Below are 25,225 nucleotides of genomic sequence, written 5' to 3' on the forward strand. Positions count from 1 at the left end.
ATATCAGGTCGCGCAATATCGGTTCAGATGTAAGTTAGTAGCTGAATTCATCTTTTGGCGGATATAGCCGCCATCTTTAAACTCGATAAATATTTAAACATCAACAAGCTAAGGAAGTACAGAAAGAAAGAAAACACAGATTTCCAAATGTTTTATTTTCAGCAGTTTTTCTAAGAGGGATCCTGCATCGACATTCGTATTATGCTGGTTATGGTGCAACATCATATGTCATATGTCATATTTGTCCATATGCCGGTTGCGGGATCGGATATATGAACCACATGGGATATTCCGTTCATCAAATGTTAAATGAAATAAGATTGAGTTATTCCCCGTCGAACAATTAATCCTGAAGTGAAATCAATGACTAACAATCGTTCGGTTAATGTATCAAACACTCGCAAAAACCATCACAAAATATATTTTTGAAATCTTAACGTATCATTTTTCGAGACAACTCTTACTCTGAGTCATTTTTGCTTTGTGTCGCTCAGTCTTAAGTTTTTATGTGATATTTTGTGTTTGACTTACCGGCTTTTTAGATTTGAATTTATGTTGCATGTAATTTTTTTCGACTGATGACTTTTCTTCCTCTAAAATTGTCCTATTTTTCTTAAATGTTTGCAAAATAATAATACAATGAACATGATAGAGGAGAACGTATTTAGCTTATGCCTCACGTAAACTGATGATACTTATATGTCTTACGTAACACAATCCTGTTTCGCAGATATTCGAATACAGTCCATAAAGAACTCAATCATTAATAGTACCTGTTTTTGATTTCAACATTTTAAACCCTACAATTGAGAACAAATACGCTCTTTATATAATTCTTGTTTGAGTGCAAGTACGAGTATTATATTTCATAAAAAAACAATAGCATCCCTATTAATTGATAATAAAATAAAAAAGACAACAAGAATGGTGTACTCAGCGTAAAACAGTCAGATGATATCGAGGGGCAAATTCGCCTGGAAAGATGTAATAGGATTGTGCACAAGGAAACCTGACAAACAGGCAAAACTACCAATCCGCACCTTAGTTTTGTATGAATTTAAAGAAATTGCTATCGGGAAAAATTAGAAGTTGTCTCTTGTATCATAGGTGTTTGTGACAAGATTCCTATATCTTCTATATTTCTGCAACTTCAGCAAAGTAAAATTTTTATCTATATATAATTACATATTTGTACCAACCAGATTTTTTTTTAAAAGATACTATCATTCCTAATTCCGCATTAGCTTTTGTATCCATCTTCTTAATGTTCGCAACAGTTGGAAAACCCGAGTAACACGTCAAGTATTAATAACATGAAAATCACATGTAATTTCTGAGACCTTCTGTAATCTTTTGAAGAGATGTTCCTGTCACAAATGCTAAATAGAAGTAACTAAATATTAGTTTAATGTGCTACAAAAATTAAAAGTTTTGAGAAATTCCTTTGATGATTAACTGCTGATACTAAAAGCATTGTATTTCTGCTGGCTAATTGTTACCCCCAACCAACAAAAGGAATAATAAAAAGCAAAATAATCAAAGACCCCCCCTCCCTTATAAAAAAAAAACAAACTAAAAAACAAACAAGAATCAAATAGAAAAAGAAGATGATAAAAGAAAAAAATAGGGAAAGGAAGATTATAACATCTAGGAATAAAGTAACGAGCAATAGGTAAGATATGACATTGAATAGATAACTAATGGGAAAGAGCACAACTCTAAAAAGTCCAAACGCAGAAAGAATGTATTTCTTATTATTTGAACACTCAATCTGAACTAGTACTGTTATGGTACTGACGGTGTTTCATACTTTATGAAACTATTTTTAAAAATTTTAAGATAGCCATATATGGCAATTATTTTAATAGGGTGTTTAAAAATTTTCCACAAGGAAGTTCCTTTGACGACAAAATTGGCACAGAAAAGAGGTTAATTCGTTATCTTTAATCACATACTTGAAAGGACATGTTAAAGTAATACGATACTTGAATGCGTTGTAAACAACAATTATCTTTTTTTCGTCAAGGTCAAGAGAACTAAATTATACACAAAGTGGGTACAAAATGATAAAATACCCATTTATATTCATGAGAAACACGACGAAGGAACTTCCTTAGCTTAAATGTATATGCAAGTGAAGTAAAAAGACGCCCAAATAAAAAGCATTTGATGAAAGTCGATTTAGAGCATGAAAATAATGTATAAAATCTTGTCATTTGTGGAGTCAGATTTGGAACATATCTTCCAGCTTCTAATGTTTTTAATTCCAAAAAAAAAACCCTACGAAATTTAGACTGAACGGGCCTTTGTCCTATGTCTTCTCTTGGATTGAACAACCTTTTCTCTCTATTAACATTCTTAATTAATTTAGTTAAAGACCGTTGATATGCTTGTAGATGACTTTGGGTTCATTTTCATTGATTATTCATAAAACAATTAAAAAAAAATCAAGGCTAGAACATGTAGAATTCATCTATGATTAGTGTTATCAAATTAAGTTTCTTTAACTTCATTTACAGAGAGACAATAACCTTTGAAACACACATGAGGTCCATGAAAACGACTTCATTCATGCAGAACCAAACGTATTGATTGATGATTAGTCATCATCAACATTCATCATCATTTACACAGTATTAATAACACAATGGAGATCAACTGATTACATAAAACTGCCATGGCCATCTAAAAATAGAATTGACATATTTTATCAGGAAATGTTTTAGTTGTAGCTATTTTTAACCATATGAAACCGAAACAAGAAACCATTCTAGTTCGGCAAAAAAAATGATATTGACCTTCCTAGTCTTAACTTTACGTTTTTGGAATAAACAGGCTATACAGATTTGAACTGATTGGGAATAGTTCATCTATAATATCAAAGACATTCTGTATCCCGTTATTACCCGGGAAACGTACGTGTGAAGTAAACTATCACATAATTGGGTTTTGGCGGGGAAATATAAACTAGTTCGGCATGATTAATTTTCTCTTTATTTTATTCGGAGTTAGGCATAGTACTGAATACAATTTTTACAAAAAATTCTAAAACACATAACAGCTGTTAACTTCCTGGATTGATCTGATTGGTTTATAAAATAATCTATGCAGTTTTATTCACATAGTAACAATCAATGTATTGCTTGTTTAGATTATGAGGTATGAATATCAATAGAGATACGTGACTAAACATTATATACACAGAAATCCTGACCGAAAACAGCTATTTAGGTCAAGTATAAAAAGATATACATGCAAGGTAGCGTATTAGAAGTAATTTAAGAATTAAAATGTTCATTTCTCCATATTATAAATCCTATTTATGGTCCACAACAATAAAGGAACAAGGAAGATGTATTTTCTTTTAAATTTTCTTTTTACTAAATTCTCTTTAATGCAATTTATACAAATGCAATGATGTGTGAATAGTTCAAAAATCTAATAAAAGATATGAATTAAATTATTTACTATCAGCTAAAGCTACCAATGGAAGAATTACAGATTTGATAAAACATTTGTCTTAATCATAGTCCTTGTAATCTTATCTAAACATTTCCAAAAGACAAAATAAATGACCATTCTTCTATTCGGAAAAAAATGGATCGGGCAGAAAAGTTCATAATCCGTTTGCATCTTTTCAATGCATTGAATTTATTTAACTCCTATATAAATGTACCAGGATCGATATGCACTGTCATAAGTCCTCTAATTGATTTTTTTACACAATTCGATTCATCAACAGTCCCTTGTCCTCCGTTGCATTGACTGTTACTTTAACTGTATACTTTGTAGCCGGCAAATTAAAGAAAGTAAAGTAACATATATTTTTAGTTTGTATTTCCATTTCTCGCTCTGTAGTTTTTATTAGTTGCGGAAACTGATCAATGCAGTCTATTGTCTTTGTCGGCTTCAATTGCATTCAGCTAGGAATAGAATACCAGAACCGTTGTTTATTTGAATCGAATTTGTGAAATTGCAGCGTCGTAGTTACTTATTATTTTGTTTTATTATCTACTTGAGATTATTTATGGTCTTCTATTACAATTTAAATTGCGTTTCCCAGTTGCAGATCAATTAATATGTTTTCTTTTGTTCTACATCTATATAAAACAAATGGTAAACCAACATCAACTTTTATTGAAGTGCAAGCCCTTTTATAAATTTCACAGCAATTTTAAATTTAACTTAAATTTAACATTTTTTTCAAATTAAACAATCATTGTACTAAACAGCTGTCAAGGGCGTCTGGTATCTTGATCAAACAATATTGTTTCAATTTAACGAACCGTCATTGTTATCATGAGTGTTGCCAATCATTTAGATAGTGTATATCTACCCAAAGTAATATGGGGTTTTCAATAAACGCAAGAATATGGTGCATTATTTAATTTGGGTATATATATATATATATATATATATAAGTGCCTAAGAATGTAACTTTAACACACTAATGAGTGTTATAAAATTAGTTGTTATATTTTATATTAATCACGCAATATTTCTCTAAACAAATTAGCTTCATCAGGCGCGTGCAGCTAACCAGGTAAAAGTTAGAGGCTGTAAAGAAATTTTTGCAGCTCAATGTTAAATGTCTAGAAAAATATTTTTGCCGCTTATTGTACATAGCAATTCTTAAATCAAAACAAATAGTTGTTTTAGTTAAATAGAATGAAGTTCAGGATTTATTCCTTTGGTTTTGGGTAGAACTGTTTTTCATCTCTCTCATTAAGTCCATCAGGTTCAAGAGTACGTAGCTGATGCATCCAGAACCTTTCTCTCTGTTTTCTCCTTCGGGAGTCCCAATTTTGGATTACCTCAATTATTTGAAAGGTGATATTTGCAAAAGTATGCCCTGTTCTTAAGAGGTGTCTCGTAATTGGACAGTTTCTTCCTTTTGTATAAAAAGACCGGTAATTGTTAAGTCTGATGTTGAATTTCGTTTCTGTTTCACCAACATACTGCAGCTTGCAAGTTCCACAAGTAAGAATATAAATACTATTTTCCGTTTTGCAATTAGATGTAACTTAGATGTTGTATCGCTGCTTTGTTACTGTGCTGCTGAAAGAGTGGTCAGTGTTGGCGACTTTACAGCACTTACAATTGGTTCTTCCGCATTGTTTGTAACACCCAATTTTAGAAGTCTCTTGTTTCTTTACTTTAGATGTGACAAGTATGTCTTTGAGATTTTTTGGGATTGCGATAGGCAATAACAGGAGGTGAGGGAAAAATTTCTTTTAAGGAAGAGTCATTTTCGATAAGACGCCAGTGCTTGCGGATAGTAGATGAAATATTTGTCAAATCGGGATGGAAGGTGACAAAGAACGGAATTCTATCTGCGCGGGTTGTCTTATCTTTGTATTCCATGAGGATATCTCGATCTTTTTCTTGGGCTTTATCAAAAGCGTCTGTGATGTTTTTGGTTTTGTATCCTCTTGATTTTAGTTGTTTTTTTAGTTGTCCCAAACGATATTTGAGTTTGGATTCCGAGGAGCAAATTCGCTTAAGTCTGATGGCTTGACTGTAAGGTATGCAATTTAGACTTGTATATATATTTGTATATATATACGAATCCCGTTGAGGGACAAAAATTTGTCAGCATAAAAGTCTAATTCTAACACTGTTGGGTGTAATTTTCAGACTTATATATATATATATATATATATATAAGTGCCTATAAATAGCAGCACATGACATACAAATCTATGGGAGTGTGGATTAATCAGTACAGAGATTAATTCAATTACACAAATAAAATTATAGATTGCCTAACAATGTAATTTTAACACACTATGTAAATATAAGAATGTTTAAAATATTTACAAAATGATGAAAATAAACGCCATATTTCGCTAGACTAACTAGCTTTATCAAGCGTGCATCTATCCAGGTGAAATCGGATGTAGATGATAAAAAACTTTTGCAGCTCAATGTATATGTTGCACTTGAATTTAGCTGCCTTGAAAATAATACATAATTTGGATGAAGTTCAAGATTTTTACAAAATTGGTAGTTGAAGTTAGCAACGTCTATTGGCCAATATTACAGGATAAAAAGGACGATGATGTGTACGTTATTATTCTTTATCTTTCCTGTATCTTTTCTCATCTTTTTCGTTAAGACCATCAGGTTCTAAAGTGTGGAGTTGGTGGATCCAAAAATTTGCTCTTCTCCTTCTCGCCGTGGTGTCCCACTCGGTGTTGACTTCTATGATTTGGAAAGTAACATAATCAAAAGAATGTTTCGTTGAACGAAGATGTCTTGTGAGAGGACAGTTTTAGTTGGTTTTGTACCATGAACGATGGTTATTGAGTCGAATATTAAATTTGTCCATTGTTTCTCCCACATACTGAATGCCACAAGTGTGACATGTTAATATATAAATTGAGTTCTCCGTTTTACAGTTGGAATTTGAGTAGATAGTATAATTTTGTTTAGTAACGGAGCTGATGAAAGAACTACTTGTATTTTCAGCTTTACAACACAAGCAGTTCCTTCGACCACATTGTTTGTAGTAACCGGGAGATGGAGTAGGCTGCTTTGCTAATACAGATGTCACTAATTTGTCACGGATGTTTTTAGGTCTTCTGAAGGCCATGACTGGTGGTGCGGAAAATACTTTTTTAAGATTTGAATCATTTTCTATAATTTTCCAATGCTTCTGAACAGTGGAAGACACATTTTTAAAATCAGGATGGTAAGTGAGTACAAGGGGTGTTCTGTTAGCTGCTTTATTCTTATCTTTGTACTCTAGAAGTTCTTGGCGACTAGTTTTGTTTGCTCTTTCGAAAGCGCTATCAATGATGTTGTTATTGTATCCTCGAACAACTAGATGTTTACGTAGTTGTCCAAGTCTTGCATTTTGCGTATTTTCAGTAGAGCATATTCTCTTGATTCGCAATGCCTGGCTGAACGGGATGCCACGGGAGCAGTGTTTAGGATGGCAACTTTTAGGAGAAAGGAATTGATGTTTGTCTGTTTGTTTGGTATGAAGGTCCGTTATAATGGTTCCGTTCTTGATGTAACTCGTAGTGTCGAGGAAGTTTATTTTCTCCATAGATGATTCATATGTAAATTTTTTTGAATGGTGGAAAGAGTTACAGTGTCCTAGAAATTCATTAAGATGTTCTTGTGAATCTGTCCATTAGAAATCAATATCGTCAATGAATCGGAACCATGATAAGGGCTGGTATGGAGCATTAGCCAAGAGGCGTTTTTCAAGTTGGCCCATAAATATGTTGGCATATGACGGGGCCATTTTTGTGCCCATACTAGTACCGTCTATCTGGAGATAATGTTTTTCATTGAAAGAAAAGTTGTTGTTCTCTAGCACTAGTTTCAGAAGTGTAACAAGGCACTCAGTTGGAGGATTTTTTTCACTACGAGTGTTCCATACCTCTTCACACGCTGCTATTCCTTCGTCTTGTGGAATGTTGGTATATAAAGAAGACACGTCCATGGATGCAAGTATAGTATTGCTTGGTAGAGGATTGAGGCTTTCCATTTTCTTTAGATAATCAGTCGTATCTTGGATGTAAGAGGGTAGTTCTTTCACATGAGGTCTTAGATGATGGTCTACAAATTCTGATATCTTTTCAGTTGGATGACTATTTGCTGAAACAATTGGTCGACCTGGATTGCCCGTTTTATGTATTTTAGGCAACATATAGAATCTTCCGGCCTTTGCTTCGTTCTCAAGAGGTCGGAGATAATCAAAGGTGTCATTGTCTATATGCTTTTTGTCGAACATCTCTTGAAGGATGGTGTTGATCCTTCGAATAGTATTTAGTGTTGGATCTGTGGTTAATTGTTTATAAAAAATGGAGTTTGAAAGTTGGCGATTTCCCTCTGCTATGTAATCTGTTTTATTCATGACAACCACAGCGCCCCCTTTGTCAGCAGGTTTTATTACGCTATCCTCTTGATCTTTTAACGCTTTCAAAGCAATGCTTTCTGACTTGGATAAATTATAATTTCTTGTATTTGTTATACAGGACTTTATATCAGACCTCACGTAGTTAATGAATGACTCCAAGTTATCATTTTTACTCTTAGGTGGTTTCCATGAACTTTTTTTCTTAATTTTTTCCCAAATTAGTGACATCTGTATTAGCAAAGCAGCCTACTCCATCTCCCGGTTACTACAAACAATGTGGTCGAAGGAACAGCTTGTGTTGTAAAGCTGCCAATACAAGCAGTTCTTTCATCAGCTCCATTACTAAACAAAATTATACCATCTACTCAAATTCCAACTGTAAAACGGAGAACTTAATTTATATATTAACATGTGACACTTGTGGCATTCAGTATGTGGGAGAAACAATGGACAAATTTAATATTCGGCTCAATAACCATCGTTCATGGTACAAAACCAACAAAAACTGTCCTCTCACAAGACATCTTCGTTCAACGACACATTCTTTTGATAATGTTATTTTCCAAATCATAGAAGTCAACACCGAGTGGGACACCACGGCGAGAAGGAGAAGAGAAAATTTTTGGATCCACCAACTCCACATTTTAGAACCTGATGGTCTTAACGAAAAAGATGAGAAAGATACAGGAAAGATAAAGACTAATTTAGTACACAGCATCGTCCTTTTTATCCTGTAATATTGGCCAATGGACGTTGCTAACTTCAACTACCAATTTTGTAAAAATCTTGAACTTCATCCAAATTATGTATTATTTTCAAGGCAGCTAAATTCAAGTGCAACATATACATTGAGCTGCAAAAGTTTTTTTATCATCTACATCCGATTTCACCTGGATAGATGCACGCTTGATAAAGCTAGTTAGTCTAGCGAAATATCGCGTTTATTTTCATCATTTTGTAAATATTTTAAACATTCTTATATTTACATACTGAATAGTGTGTTAAAATTACATTGTTAGGCAATCTATATATATATATATATATATATAAGTACGTCTGAACCAGTGACAACTCTACAACAGATTTATCCATCGGATCACCAGCAGTGTTGGTTATACGAGGGAAGAACAAAAATTTGCGAAAGCAAATTTATAGATCTAACATTGTTGGGCTGATGTTTAGACGAGTTGTATATATATATATAAGTAACACAATTATGCTTATTATTACTATATATATAGTAATAATAAGCATAATTGTGTTACTTATAAACAGGAAGATGTAATTAACCTCTCTATGCCTTTATTATTTAGGTAATTTCCCCATGTGGAATTTTGTAAAATAATCGCTGCATATAATTATTCTTAACAAAAGAAACTATTTACAGAATAAAAGGGTGATTCTATTTAAAATTCAATGTACCATTCAACACAAAACAGCATTGTTCGTTGCATAACAACCTTAGATAACATTACATGCTAAATTAACCAAACAGAAGCTGTAGAATTATTAGGCCAAATGACTGCCAATTGTAGTCAAAATAAACAGAAGACGTATTTTGTCTTGTATTTTGCATTATATTTTGTAAAAATACTCATACAAATAACACTTTTAATGTGTATTCCTACGACTTGGTTTTTCGATGGCAACGTACACATCACGTATTCTTTAAACATTAAATCTCGCCTTTATATCTGCTTTGGTGGCGGAAAAAACCCAGCAAATACCTAAATGGTAGCATTAATCTAACAAAATATTATTTGAATTAGAATATGAACTAATCTGATTACATATTTATCCTTCTTCTCATGATTAAGGTTATTGTCGTTATCAATCATGTAATAAAAAGGTAGGTTTAAAAATTCCAGCAGCAGCTGCATTTTTAGTATATATATATTCCAATTTGATACGATGTTCAAGGGTCGAGTTTCTTATCAAGTTTATTTTGGTAGACGGTTGCTGCTTTCAAGAAAGTAATTGAACCAGGTTTTTGCTAATAGAGTTGGAGTAATTTTTCAAGATAAACAGAGGCATCATGATTTGGTAAAACATTATGAAGTGCCACCGATGACCAAGGATAAAATCCACTTGTCGACGCCACATGCAATCAATATGTTACATCAACGAATTGTTACCTGAAGTATGTAACACGTCGGGTGCCTCTAGTGAAGCAGGAACGGATTGCTCTACCGAACATGAAAATTGTTTGTGTCTGTTGGTTACGTAATAAAATTGAGAATGGAAATTGGGAATGTGTCAAAGAGATAACAACCCGACCCAAGAGTAGAAAAACAGCTGAAGGACACCAATGGGTTTTCAACACCGCGAAAAAATATCGCAACCGGAGCTGGCCCCTAAACAAAATTGTGTACTAGTTCAGTGAAAATGGACGTCATACTAAACTCCAAAACATATAAATGAACTAAATTAAACGTGTTTAAAAACAAATTCTGTGATTTTTGCTTTAGTTTTGTTTTCGTTTTGTGTAGTGTTTATTTTTCTCTCCCTGTGGAGTTTTTATGAAACATAGTCTTAGGTACCCACTTGATTGTCACTATTACCTTTCTTATTGTTGTGTTGGTCATTTCATGCAGTGAATATTTATTTGATCTGATATTTTGTCGTCAAAGGAACTATTTGACTATAATCTGTCGATATCTTTATTTTGGTATTGCACAAGGTCATGCTTATAGCTAGCTGTTAATGACGTGGCTGTGTTTTAGTTAGAAGTATTTCTGTTTTGTATCGATCTAATGAGTTAAGCCCTTTTCAAATGATTTTTATAGTTTGTTCTTATGTTGTGCTGTAACACGACTGTCTCAGGTTAGGGGGAGGATTTTAGCGCTCATAAACATGTTTATCTCCAATACATTCTTTATGTGCCTGTCTCAAGTCAGGAGCCTGTAGTTCAGTGGTTGTCGTAGGTTCATTTTTGTCATATTTGTTTGTCGTAAATTGTTTTGTTATAAATTAGGCCGTTAGTTTTCTCAATTGAATTGTTTCATATTTTTCAGGTCGGGGCCTTTTATAGCCGACTATACGGTATGGGTTTTTCTCATTGTTGAAAGCCGTACTTTGGTGGATAGTTGTTTCATTGGCAATCATACCACATCTCCTTATTTTTATAATGAAAATAGATAAGAAATAAAACTAATAAGATAAAAGTGAAAAAAAAAAAAGAATAAATAAGAATTATAAAAAATTTGAAAAGACAAATAAAACTTACTAGAGACTCTAAAGAGCCTGTGTCGCACCCCTAGGTCTATGTGCATGTTCAACAATGGACACTATCCAACATTGTGCACTAGAATAGAATTCAAGACCAAAATTTCTTTTCTTATATTGCTGATACTTTTTTATGTTTTCAGTTTCTTTCTATCTTCCGTACGTTTTGCCCCAAAACACAAAAACGGGTAAACAAAAATTGTCATTAAAGGGCAATCTCTCATATAAATAGTCAACTAACGATTTTGGCAAAAAATGACCTATTTGTAGATCTTGTCTTGTTGATCATTTTTGCTATTTAATGTGGCTAAGTATCTATAATTGTTCAAGATTAGAGACTGAACACTAAATATGGGTAAACATCACCATTAACGAGCAATAACTCCAATAAGGAGTGGACTGACAATTTCGAATTGTATACTTATTTGAAGACCTTGTCTTGCTGATCATTTTTGCTTCTTTGAGTTTCTATCTATCTTTTATAGTTTTTCAGATATTAGGCAAAAACGCAAAAAATGAAAAGAAAATCTTCATTAGACAGCAAAACTCCTATAAGGAGTCGTCAGTAGACAATTAGACTTATAAGTATTTCTTGTCTTGCTGATCATATTTTCTACTTAAAGTTTCCATCTATCTATTATAATTTTCCAGATATGAGGCAAAAATGGTAAAAAAAATATAAAATTTGTCATTTAAGGGCAATAATTCCTATAAGCAGTCGTCTGACTGTTTAAATGTTAATATACAAAAGATAGGTAGATCTTATCATTCTGAACATTTCTGTCTCTATCAAATTAAGTGCCACCAAAATCTGGAACAGGAGAAAAGGCTAAGCAATGCCAAATAGCAGCAGCGATGTTATTGCAGTACACCAGTTGGCAAGTAAAGATTGAAAGAATTTTGATTGCCAAAAGTTAATAACGAATTTACTTGACAAAAGTTAAAGCAACCAGCTGCAAACAGACTGAGAAAGCATTCACGGATTACTTAAAATTTGTTATGCCAAATTGTGAATGTGAATTTAGGAATAAAATTTGGATGAAGTCATTATATGTACATACATGTAATATAAAAAAATAACGCAATAGAATAAAATAAACAAATAAAAGAAAAATGTGTCTGAGGATACGAATGCCCCCGCTCAAGTTTGCTTGATTATACGTACAATACTTTTTAAAAGCATTTGATTTCACTGCTAGACTAAGTACGGAAACGAAAAAAAAATTGCATTTTTTCCGGTTATAAAGGGCATAACTCTAGTGCGGTAAGTAACTTACTGCCCAAATTCGTACTCTGTGTGCGAGGTTTGGTTCTTATCATAGTGCATGAGTTTCATAAAATTTGAAAGAGGAAAACCTAAGTTAGAGTGCGGAAACGAAAATGGGACCGACGGAAAGACGGTCAAGGGTAACACTAAAGAATAACCAAAGGGTGTATATGTAATTTAAACTGCATTTTGCTCCTTTATACTAGGTTAACACGAACCAGTTCTTACGAATTACCAATTTTAACGTATTTGATTTGACTTGCGGCCTCGAGAAAAAAAAATTAAACTTCATAAAGAGAGACAGACAAAAATAATTTTTTTGGAGTCGCAAATTCGAAAAAAGCCAAAGATATGCCCGATTTTCTGTTTAGTTAGCATAATCTAATATTGTGTATTTTTGTCACTTTAGCAATTTTTTTTAATGATGAATAACACATCTTCTGAATTTAGGTAAAGTAATATTTAAAGAAAAGCCTCAACAATCCTACCTATTCAATTCTTATTAAAATATGCCCTTAGAACAACCGATACTATACGCATTTATATATATATATATATATATATATATATTTATTGAGAAATTACCCCTTTACATCGGGGGCAAACACCAACAGGGTATTAGTGTTTGCGTCATACAAACTATAAATATTATAAATACAGTGTACAATAATAAAAACATCACTATCATTAAAAATGTCAATATATTCGTAAAACAATTTCTTTTAAAACCCAACATTTGGTAATAAAAATTATAAAAGTGAATAAAAGAAACCGTAAAAGTACGTTGCCACATTTTTAAAAGATTACACATATTTACATAAACTTTTTCTAAAAATACATGCATATTCACATAAACTTGACACAATTTCAAACTTTCATACATTTAAATAATTTAGACATTAACATGCAACAACTCATTGCGAGCTTTAATGAGTGAGGTTAGATATTGTTTTCCCATTTCATCAACCTTTTTTCCGATATCATCACCGAACAAAAAAGCTATGTCTCCGATAATAAATTGAAGTTTATTTAAACGAGGCAACTCTGAGAAAAACACGCCGGTTCCTGCATCAAGAAGGAAATCGTGCAAATCAGAAAGGAAACGTTCTCGAATATCAGTATATGCTTGGCATTCTAACAGTATATCTAAAACGGATTCTTCAGTACAACAAGTTTCACATGCATTACTATCTTTCAATTTCATGCGGAATAAAACAGCATTCAATGGAAGACAATTCGTTCTAGCCAGAAATTTAAACGAGAGGCCCAAAAATCGTCTACATTTGATAAATACGATTGTCGTGCTTGTGTGACATAAAATGAATGGTAATCACCTAGGCTTCGCTTTTCTAGAATTTCGGACTTCAGCTTATTACAAGCGTCAATACCAAAAAACTTATTAAATGATTTTATATTAACGTTTCCATGTATATAATGGTCCAGTCCAGTGGACTGGAATATGCCATTTATATGATTAAAATATTCATTTTTTAATAACTTAAGTTCGGTAAAAATCATTTTGCAATATGTTGTACCAGGTAGAGAGTCTAATCTAGCAAAATATGTGATCCTTGTGGCGGTCCATATAATTTGTTAGAGATTCCCATCCTAACTCTGATAACACAGAGCATTTTGGAAAGTTCATTTTAGAGTTTATTATAACTTTTGCGACTTTGTACTGCCAGCTGTCTAGCATTTCGGTTCCGGATTTTGACGTTGGGTACCATACACCACAAGAATGGGCAATGTATGGACGTATAACCGAAATCCACAAAGCACAGCCAAAATTAAACCGATTAAAATCGCCATGTTCTCCTAAAACGCGAATAATATAGTTAAGTTTCTTTTCAAAGTTTTCCTTAAGGTATTTCTCGATATGATGATTAAATTTTAACGTAAATTTTGTATGAACTACGGGTGAACCAATATAAACTCCTACTGAAAATTGATTCAAAGTACAATTTAGATAATAGCCGAAACAATCCTACCTATTCATTCCTTAAAAAAATAATTCCTTAAACCGATGAGATATCATCGCGGGGGCTAACGATGAAATGAGTATCGTCGCATTTTATATGTTGTATTAACACCAAGCTCCTCGGGCTACGGATGAACTAATTTAACACGCCTACTGAAAATTGATACAAAGAAGTATAATTTAGAGAAAAGCCGAAACAATCCTTCCTATTTATCCTTATTAAGAAATTGACCTTAAATCAATATGCATTTCATATACTGTTATATAAACTTATGGTGACCAATTTCTTTGATGCACTGTACTAAACATAACCAGATTTACTGTTGATTTTCTTTTCGGGGGTCTAGCAATATTTTCATATTGAGTTTTTGAAGTTGGACCTTATTCAAGTTTATTTGTAACGTTTGTTTAGCTTTAGCATGTTTACTACAGATGATTAGTCCATGTTCTATACCTTCTTTAGAGCCACATGTATTGCACATTGGAGATACATTGCGGATGTATTGGCCTAAATGACCAGGTAATAAAGTGGTACCCAATCTAAGACTAGTTATGGTATTTGCATGATATCGATTACCTTTGTAGAAAGTAGGCGTTTTGTTTACTACATATGATTAATAGAGATTTCCAATAAAATGACATTACTCTACATAACCAACGTATCTGAACGTATATCGGCCTATTGCATTGAAGCATGACTGAGGGGAGCATAGACTGCATGATTTTTTTTGCTCGTTGAATACACATATCAATATGTTGGAATAGATGTAATTAAAAAAATAACCCAACCTGCTTTTTTAAAAAATTACATATTTTCAAATTCTTGAAGATTTTATTGACAACGACCTTTAAGGGAATGAAAAGTCCAGTAATCGGAATCACATGCACCGATCATTTCTTTGGTCATTTCACTTGACCCATATATTTAGTTCTCAAATGAGTAATTTATAAAACAACTAAAATAAAAATTAAGTTTGAAATAATAAAAATAATGAAATCTGAAGCGAGATGATATTCTCATTTTTTAAGTTATGAAGTTAAAACAAGAGTTTCAAACACGCCGGAATGTAAAACGTGTACACGATTAACCTATTTTAAGCATAATTCTATAATTTATTTCAAGATACTTTAGTCCGACTCAAAAATACAGATAACAGATGTATCTGATACAATGTAGCACTTTGTCATCTTACCGCATAATTTTATAAAATGGAATATGGAATTTATTGGAATGACTCTTCAAGAACAACATGATTACACTTTACTAGATCAGTATTTTTTCCCCCTTCTTTTTTTTAAAGATGCATTGCTCACAAATTGTTTTTGTGAAATGTATGGAGTGCAACTTAAACAAATACGTCTGAAAAACGGACAAAGACATGTATCGAATTATTCATTGTAGTTTTGTTGAGTAGGATTCTTTTATTTTTATAACCAACTTATGTAGAGCAGGATCTGCCTACCCTTTCGGAACATCTGGGATCACCCACAGTTTTTTGTGGGGTTCGTGTTGCTCAGTCTTTGGTTTTCTATGTTGTGTTTTGTGTACTGTTATTTTTCTGTTTGTCTTTTATTATTTTTTAGCCATTGCGTTGTTTGTTTTTTTATCGACTTATGAGTTTTAATATCACTTTTGTATCATTCGCCTCCCTTTAATAATAGCAAGGGATTATTATAGTTTCTTGTCTCTTTGTCCGTCCGTTCATCCGTCCCGTTCCAATTTTAAAACTTTAAAAATTAAGGGTTTTACTCCAATTAACTTGTTTTCTGAATATGGAGATGTGATAATGTCAGGCGGCACAGTGTGTAACTGCCACATATTCTTGTTTCTTATGTTTGAATATACATATACAGGTATGTGCATCTTCAATATTCATAACCGCCTCTGTGGTCCTGTAGTAGCTTGCTCGCCTTGGGTGCGGAAAGTCCTGGGTTCGATATCCGGATGGTTCAAATCAAAGATGGGAGTCATCTCTGCTAAGCACGCGATATACAGTATAGGAGTAAGAGCAAAATGTATAGTCTGGAATAAGAATTATGTTTCCGGGTCGAGTGTTATGTCATCCTGTGGACCTTTTGAAATAGCATTTTAAAAACTGTAGACCAGCGTGTAGGACTAGTACAAAGTCGGGTTCATATTCATTTTCACGTCCTGAATATGCATATTCAAACTACATATGCAATGAACACTGTCCAAAATCCTGTTGATACTTATATTTTAGCGTTACGCAATTCTACACTGCATTGGGAATAAAAACATCGAAAAGGAAAATATTGGCGTGCGTTTGGAATGCATTGCGCATCAAAATCTTATCATCTTATTTTTTTCTATATTTCTGACTTGTGACACATGCACTAGAATGATTTAAACAGTTAAAAAAAATCGGTGACCCTCTATAAATTATTTATCAATAAATGGATAAAATACAATAAGTGAAGGCACTTCGAGGGATATAAATTATTTTGCCTGGAAATGTCTTTTGTATTTGGACTCGTATAGCATTTTAAACTTTCATTCCAGTTAAAAAAGAAAACACAGAACAATCCTTAATCGAGCACACCTTCTAAAATACAACCTCTATAGGGAATTTTTTATTTAATAATTTTATAATAAATGGAAAAAACTGGTTTTATCTCAATTTTCAACTTTAATCAATCATATACAAATCCAGACAAACAATGATTTCGACATTTCTGAATTTTGTCAGCAAAGTATCCTTCTAAAACATATTTTCCCCACAAAATATAAATAAATGGATAAAGCATCGGATAACGAAAAAAGTTTGCATTCTAAATATAGAATAATGGAGCGTATATCTGCAATATTGAAAAATAAATCTCATTATCAAAACCAACTCAAATCGACCGTATAATAGGTAAGGGATACGTGTCTATACAGTCCGGTATGCGGATTAAATAGAACAAAAGAATTCGAACTCTTGTGTTTAGAAGGTAGAAAAGTGAAATGAACTTTGTGTACGGTTGTCAAGATGACACAAAAGTTACTTTCCGTAAAAACATTATGAATATTTGCATTCACGTTAATAAATTTTCATATTGTACAACTGTTAACAATGCAACTTGCAAACAATCGTTTTTAAAACGACCATAAGTCAAGTTGTTACGTCAATTAGGGGGTCTCCTTGTAAACTGCTACATTTTTTTGCCCGACATAGAAAAAATCTGGGAAAAATTACGAATATTGAGAAATAAATTATCAATCGGTTAAGACCATTCCTAAAGTGGCACACCTAAATTTGACATTTGTACGCATTTTCAAAGTTGGGTGTTATATGGCGGGGTTTTCCTCATTGATTAATGCATCGAACACACTCCGTCCTATATATATAACATCACATGACTTTTTAGTGATTAAAACTATTATTTAAAAATAATATTTGCATGTTTGACATGTTTTTTTTCTTAAACAATAACAATTACTCCGACAGTCATAATTTCTGTATTATTTAAAAAGTTTTTTACACATTTTGTTACACCTTAGTTATGCGGTAACCCGGATTGGTTGACAAGTTGAGATTTTGGAGTAGCATAGATTTCTATCGTTGTATTCCTCTTGTTTTTGTTAAACAATTGTACTTTCGGAATTATTTTTTATACATCTTATATTGATCTTGTAATTTCTTGTAATTTAGTTTGCGTCTTATTTCTTTGGTGTCATGTTTTGGCTATGTTTGTGTTCGATCATACAGTATTGACAAGTCGCCAATGGCGTTATCTTGTTATTTCTTGTGACTCTTTGCGTCTTATTTGTTTATTGCAGTTGGGTTTTTTTTTTTGTCATATGTTTCGATCATACAATGTTTTAAAAGTCGACAGTTGCCCGCCGACATCGTGTGATTTTTTTTTCTTTTGATGTGTTTGCATCTTAAATTGGGATTGCAGTTGTTTCGTCGATTTCTCTTGTGTTACATTTTCGATACATTTTTATTCAATCTTATAGCATCTTACAATTGTCCGTCGACATAATGTGATATTTTTTCTTTGATCGCTAATATTATTTATAAGATTTGATTTAATATCATTTAATTGTTTTTTCTTTTCTCAATAGTTTACCCACAGTCGAAAATTGTTAGACATTAAGAGTCGTGCATACGAGATTTTGACTTAGTTAACTGTTTGACATTAGACTGAATTTTATTATAGTTCTTCGCATAAGGACTCGATTGTATTATAGTAATTTACTTAAATAACTGTCCTACTGTTAGTTGTATGTTAGTTCTTCACAACTCAGAAACAGATTCAAGAATATTAAAGTTCTTTGCATAAGGACTCACTAATATTAGTTTTTACCTTATACGGTGGCTCGCTATACTTTCAGTTTTTCTCATACATGCTCACTATTACAACTACTAGTAGTACACGAGTATCTTCATATTTCATGTACTACACATACGTTTATATTACTCTAGTGTGTTTTCATTCTTGTTCAAACTTTTAGGGTCCTATTTACAGCTAACAATGTCGCTACTAGTGCCCCATAATTAGTATTGTTTTTGAAAAGATTATTTTATGGATAATTTAAAAATTAAGTCTTGAAATTGCATTTGTGTTTCATGAAGTAGTCAACAAAAATCTTTTACATATTAACCCAAAGTATGATGAACTTCATATCTAAACACAAATGCCTACTGTGCGTGAAATGTTAGTCAATCAATTATTGGCGGTGTTACCATAACTCATGCAAACCCTCAGATTATCTTCAATTTGGTCTAACAGTATGTTTAACATACGGTCGGATGATTGTATCTGCAATGAATGCAATATAAAAATGGCGAAATTATTTCAGGAAAGCCACCATGTAAGAGAGAAAAAAAAAACCAGACATCCGTCAGTAATGTGTAAACATCGGACAACATAATCTTGAAATACTTTATATGTCAAAGTTTTTGGAAGTTATGGAGGAACATATTATTGAGTCGCCAACTAATCCCACCAAAGTTTTTCTTTGCGAATCGCGTTGTAAACGATCGCGGGACACGATACATTTCTTGTCAATAACATGTAGTATGCCACATTGGTCTGAGAAAATCGCCCGCCAACGCGATCTTCGTCAAATTCCCGACTTAGACGTTATACTAATTATTTGCTTGCAATCAAGAGGAAGAACATTTTTAATTATCAAAAGAAAACAACATCTGTGAAACATGCAACAATACTCTATCAAAGCAAGCCAGGAAACAATCCCTCAACAAGGAAGCAACCATTTAATTTCAAAGGGGGTATGGTTTTCTTGTCTGAGTTCGAACATTTTTTTTCCGCCTCCATCAATCAAATAATTTTTTTTTCAAAATTTAACACTATAAGGTATGGGGAAGTCAGAATTCATAATATTTTTTTGGTTGTAAATTTTGCCTGACAAAAATATTTTTTCCATCGAATTGGGGGATCAGACGATATTTTTTTTGGAATAAATCTTACCCCTCCCCTTTTTCACATTTTGAAGTTAAATGGTCGTTCCCTTATGTAAATAACCAGCACAAAGACTGTCATCATCTTTTTTCTTCATTCCAAGACGACCTTCGCACTGTTCAAACCAACCTTGAAAACGTTGTCCTTAAACATACTTACCTCCATGTTATTGTCTCAAGTCTGATTATTTAAAGACAAATATTTCAGGCTCTGCACCCAACCCTTACAATCAACTAAGCCGTCGCTAACACGGTGCTTAAAAGAACAGCGGCTTGGATTAAAATTGTACTTGTAGACAGTCTTTGATAATCTGTTACAGTTTTATACAAGAGTAAGTCCTTTGTTGTTGATAATAAAAACGGAACTATTATCATGTTTTGGAAAATATCGACAATTTGCTTGATATTGACAAATCAAAAATCCAAGTCACATGGTAATTGTTGGGGATGCTTAAACCTTCGACATATTTTGTAAGTTTAAAAATGAATATACTGAAGACCTTGTTTGTGTGTTAACATTTCCGGTTGACTGGCATATTTTATAGAATGTGCAGCCTGTTTTATTTAAAATTTATTTTGATCATGAAGCTGGTCTTAAAAAGATAACGAAAATTAAGCATATGTTCTTTTAACTGTTCTTGAACAGAACTCCAATCTAAAAAAAAAAAGAGTTCAGATGATCAAGTTCTTTGAACAAAGAGAGAGGGGAAACCAATGGCACTGCTATATCATCTCATGAATTGTATCACCAAAAAATATAGCTTGTGTTAATAAATATATGAAGCAGAAGGACAACAACTGTGCATCTGAATTACCATCAGTATTACAAATATATGAAGGATACATTAACATCCCTTCTGTTATAGATAAATTTGACAAAGTATGTATGGGGGAAAAAAGACAGTTCCTATTGTGGGATAATTTTATTCATATAGATTATTTCTCCTACATATCTTTATATATTGCTTTCTATAGTTCAAATTGGAATCTCAAATTAGCATCACTTTAAAACCTCTCCCCTCTGTTCCCTGCCTTTGGTCGGCATATGTACTTCAGAATAATTCCAAGACATCTGACTGTCAGATGTATAGCAGAACTTCCACACAACATTTTAACGTGCTTTCAAAGTGAGGGCTTTTCCGTCAGCGTAACAGGTAGGGCATGTCAGTTGCTTGCACTAGACGAGGCTCATTAGTCTCTTATACACTGTGATGTTAAGGAATCTATTCGGGAACAATCTCCATAACTTCTTGATAAAACTACTGTCTATCATCATTTTCGACACTGCAAAAAAAAAAATCAAACAAGCAATTAAAGCGGGGGTTCCATCCACATGTTCCCCATACAAACAGATCTGAACACAGGACTCTTCCACGGATCTGCCACTGGATTTATACATCAGATGCATCACAAAATATATACATGTTATGATATATACTAGTATATGAAATAAAGAAAAATATAAGAAGAAAATGTTTAATTATCATTAATGTCTACGAAACCGCAAGATCCTACTTAATTGACCATGTATTCAAATCATATCAAATGTTTCCATTGGTCTTTACTTGTTGGGAAAATGTACTGAATTCATTGCTAAATTATCAATGTTCGGTTATTGCCTTTTCTTTAATGCTGTCTGTTTAGTTAATGAATTGAAAAAGAGGGGATGGATATACGTATTTAACATTTGGCTATATTTTCAACATATCTAACAAATATGTGAGAAAAGTTAGGTTTAAAATACGAAATATCTCTCTTATTCTGTAAACAGGTATTGTAGGATTGTTAAGGTATTTCGGTGTTTTTAAAGCACCCCCTTTTTTGTAATATACATCACAAAAACATTTAGTTAGGATAAAGAACCAATAACCAGTAGTCCTATAATGTAAGGCTTCGGAGGTTCATATCATTTACATTCAACGTTTTTACCGGATTTTTTTAACTATCAATGTTGAACCGTTCAACATTGATAGTAAAAAAAATCCGATAAAAACGTTGAATGTACCGTCCACATTGATAGTAAAAAAAATCCGATAAAAACGTTGAATGTGCTAGGAAATGATATGAACCTCAGAGGTCTTATATTATAGGACTATATATAAGACTTCCGAGGTTCATATCATTTACATTCAACGTTTTTATCGGATTTTATTTTTACTATCAACCGTGCAACATTGAAAGTAAAAAAAAATCCGACAAAAAACGTTGAATGTAAATGATATGAACCACCGAAGTCTTATATTATAGGACTACAAAAACCCGGTAAATAGAATAATTGAAATTGAGTTAATTGCGTGTGAGAGGCGCTTTCTAGCAACTTTATGAGTGTGTATTATATAATGTTACAGTGTAACAAACCTATCAAACACCCGTAAAAAATAATATTATCTCCCCCTGGAAATGCTTAACAACAAGACACAAAAAACTGCTACCTTTTTTTGCCCTATATCGCATAATTATGAAAACACATTAGATAGATAGGGGAAACTGTGGTTGTGTACATGTTTGAATGTGTAGGTGGCACACTCCTATTATTCCTGATTATGAAATAATCTAAAACATGCATTTATCCTAAAGCAACAACTATTAAACAACTCACCTATACCAATGAGGATCGTCTAATTCCTAACTGATTCCTTTAATCGTATCTGTCCTGACGACACCAATCGTTGTCGCGTCTACAATTGGAGGTAGCGAAATTACATGATTTGACAGGAGAGCGAAATAAACAAGGGGAGCAATTTTATCGAACCGCATCCCGGACTGTATACGTGATCTTATGTCAGAGCAAATTCAGGCGGGAATCTGGAGAACCACGTGATATATAAAAAAACACAATATTTCTATCATTTTATATCCCGTAAAAATCATTTGATATGGACGAACATTCCATTGTGTGGTTTTAATAATCTTGGAATACTTGGTTTTAACTTGAGCGACGTATTTAACCAAAATCAATGGTTGGCAATAACCAGTCCCCTTAGGTCCGTACGTCGAGTTATGTACGTATGTCATTTTATTGGAAATCTCTGTCCAACCTAGTTTGCCATTTTTTTCTTATATAATGATGTTGTTATAACAATAAAATCGTTTGCACTAAGATTAATGTTAACATAGGTTTTTATCATTAGTTAAGGCTAATTTTGCTAGTTTGTCAGCCGTTTATTACCTAGGATACCGACATAAGCTGGAATTCATTCTATGGTGACTTCTCTATTTGTTGTTTGATCATGAGTCGTCAAGCTATAATTATTTGAATTGGTTCTAGGATGTCGGGTCTACTTGATACATCATTTTGTATAGATTGGATATCACTATTTGAATGAGTGAGTATAAGAACTTCTTGTTCTGACTTTTGATGGAAAGGTAACCATTTTAATGATTGGTAAATAGACATCATCTCTGTAGTGTACACTGTAAAATTGTCAGACGAATGTTTAAACTTTGTAACAGTTTTTGATGTTGTAACAAAGGCGTATATAGTTTCACCTGAGGCTGGATCTTTTGAGTCATAGGTTAATATTTGTAAATGATTTTTATAAGCAGTGTACTCTAACGCGTTTGACTTAATGATATGTGAATTTTCTTTTTTATTGGCGCTGTCTTTGATGTTACGGTATACAAAGTTCTGAAGAAGATTGTTCTTTAATTCAAGCATCTACCGGATAGGTGGCACCTTATAAACCTAATTGCTTTCATTAAAAAAAAGAAAATCAATTCGTGAACCCGAAACCGCTGACCTGTCACCATTATTTTGGATTTTTGCCGGATTTGAAATAACCAACTCTGAATGAATAAGGTATTGCTGATGTTAAAATACCTTTATTGAAAATATGTAATTGTGTGTTAATTTTTGCAAAGTCAATTAGAAGCACCGTTGGATTTTAGTTGTAAATAGAAAAGTGTATACATTTACCATTTACATTTACCTTTTACGGCTTTACTATTTTACTAATTTCTTGGAAGTACATCATGTTTGCTCCGTTTAAAATATAAATCCTTATTTTATTGCAATTCTCAGTTTCTGCAATCTGAATGTTTAAAGCTGAAATTGCACAGACCAATCTTAATAAAATGACAGCACTCAGTTTGGTTTATTATCTGAATGCATTTTTTTTTATCTTTTATATCTTTATATTTTGTTTCCTGGATGTCTTCAATTAAATTTAAACTCGTCATTGAAGCTGTCTGTCCTCATGGAAGAGGTGGAATAGAGATATTGAAATTATCATGTGAGGTGTAGCTTTGTGTCATGCAACTTGTAAGAAGATTTCAAATTTTGTTCTTGAGAGTAATACACAAGCTTTATTAGAACCTCTTATATACTGACAATTATTTTGGTCGCATCTCAAGTTTTAAGGATTTAATCAATCCGAATATTCTACAGGAAAAAATTAGTTTGAAAGAATATCTTGTTTTCAGAAGTTTATTTATACCTCCACTTGCTCTCAATATAACCAATATACATAATATGATATGTTTGATAAAAGTCAATCGGACAGTCACTCAAAATAGAAATAAAAAGAAAAGAAAAATAAACACAGGTCAGAATACCTTATTGATTACCATACTCCAAAATCCCGTGCAAAGCTCTTACTGCCGTGTCCGGATCCTGAATTTTAGATGGGAAATGCGAAAATTCACATTCCGCAAGTGAAATTAATATGCATGCATGTGGTTTTCTTGCACAAGAAATAGTAAATGGAAAGCATACGTACTGATATTCTGGATTAGAATATGGTTACGGCCAGAAATCACCTTTAAATTGTAGCCAACAAAAGACACAAATCAATAATAAAATTTAACAAGATTTAGTATACACAAGTTTACAAGAAGTATTACACAAATAGAAATGTCAACTTAACTGTCAAAATATATGTCCGATCTTTTGTCTTTTCTTTTTCTTTATCCGGAATTCTTCTCTTCAGTGTTGCGGGAATCCAAACAGAATATTATGTCCAATTAGACACAAGTCACAATCTAGTATAATGTAGTTAACGTGAATAAAAGTGTCAATCCAACTGAGGGAACTTATGAGAATATTAATGTCTATGTCTGAAAGTTTAACTTTAGTGTCTGTATATATATAGTTGTCACGGAAACTTCAAGAACACTGTAGAAAGGAAACTCCTAGTAAACTTTAGAACGGAAATTTCTGTTGACGTTTAAATTACGCATCTTTTATTATGATCATTCTGGAATCGTTATGTAAGTAAAATAGAAAGTTCTAATCATTCCCTGATTGTTCCAGTGATTTCTTAACTGCACACTTACAATATTATTTTGTAAACAACTATAAGGCCACAACAACAGCAAATTAGGCCAACTAAATAAACATGATAGTTATAATATCATAACACCTCCCCCCTTAAAAGAAGTTTGAGTGTAACGAGAACTTTTCATGAAAAATATGTACAAAAATATATAGTACATGTATGTATTCACTGTTTTAA

General features: G+C 32.6%; 1 long non-coding RNA gene across 1 annotated transcript; it reads right to left on the minus strand.

Annotated features, from left to right (window-relative positions):
* Nucleotides 1-20,680: 20,680 nt before the first annotated feature.
* LOC127702468 (uncharacterized) lies at nt 20,681-24,523 on the minus strand. Its single transcript, XR_007982437.1, has 2 exons — nt 22,372-24,523; nt 20,681-21,056 (listed from the first exon to the last, which is right to left on the minus strand). It is a non-coding gene; the product is annotated as an uncharacterized LOC127702468 (long non-coding RNA).
* Nucleotides 24,524-25,225: the final 702 nt, after the last annotated feature.

The sequence above is a fragment of the Mytilus californianus genome, unplaced genomic scaffold (genome assembly GCF_021869535.1).
Source record: "Mytilus californianus isolate M0D057914Y unplaced genomic scaffold, xbMytCali1.0.p SCAF_5, whole genome shotgun sequence".
Classification (NCBI taxonomy): Eukaryota; Metazoa; Mollusca; class Bivalvia; order Mytilida; family Mytilidae; genus Mytilus; species Mytilus californianus.